Raw genomic sequence first — 1,139 nt, forward strand, 5'->3', positions numbered from 1 at the left:
CTCAGGTTGGCCTTGCTAGCCAATACAATACCTGGTATTTATAGACGATTTGTGATGGACTCTTTTTTTGTTTTATTCTGGTGGTTGATAATATTGACTAGTTTCTTGTGCTAGGGCCGCCTAAGTCTGCATGACGCATATAGACGTGGAGCTTAAACTTACCTGGTCAGAATTGACAGGGCCATTAAGGATGTGATATGGAAAATACAGAAGAAACAACCTATAGTTCATGCAGCCACATAATAGATTGTCGAGACAGGCATAATAAAGTTAGAGAAAAGCTTGGGACAAACGAATGTATGCATGGTTTGTTACATCTATATCGTCCATAGATGTTACAAAATTCAACGACCAATTTTGCGTAAGCTGTCAAGTTAGAGCTGCACTCACAAAACTAATCAGCTATATATTAGAAATAACAATATCTGTGTGCATGATTTAATATCCACTAGGGTTATTAACATGCTATGTAAAACACTATATGTGTGTAGATGTCTAATTAATTTGCTTCATGTTCTCTTTGTATGGGCCTGTGGCCTTTTCTGGACCAGAACCTTAGTTTGGACCATCTGCCACACGTTGTTTTTGACGTGAGCGAGCGGACTGCCGCAAACATTGGTCTAGAACCACATGTCACCCAGCAATAGCTTGGAACTTTGATACTTCATTCTAACCTGTTGCCCGCTAGGGTTGATCTCAGTATCGAGCATAGCGATTGACATGGATCAATCCATTGATCCATTTTAGATCAAATTAATTAACTAACTAGATAATATGAAATTAAAAGTATGTTTAGTTAGTAATTAAGTTGATCTAGAATGAACCATGCCCATCCCTAATCGAGCATTGTGTGCATCGGTGAAAAAATATGTACATGTGCGCGTGTTGAATGAATCATTAAGTTACCTGTTATCTGTAGACCTAGGAACATTTGATTACTTTCTTTTTCGATTACACTCACACTACATTCTATGAACAAATACATCCTCTATTACATGCTTATATAGTCAGTACCATATAGGACCTATTTTTTTAATGTTAAAGGTGCTTGCATGTATATAAATTAGTGAATCGAATTTAAACTTAGTTGGGTGAAGTTGAACTCCTACGATTACTCCATCCCATCGAGAGGTAGTCAT

The sequence above is a fragment of the Phragmites australis genome, chromosome 12, assembly GCF_958298935.1.
Source record: "Phragmites australis chromosome 12, lpPhrAust1.1, whole genome shotgun sequence".
NCBI classification, from domain to species: domain Eukaryota; kingdom Viridiplantae; phylum Streptophyta; class Magnoliopsida; order Poales; family Poaceae; genus Phragmites; species Phragmites australis.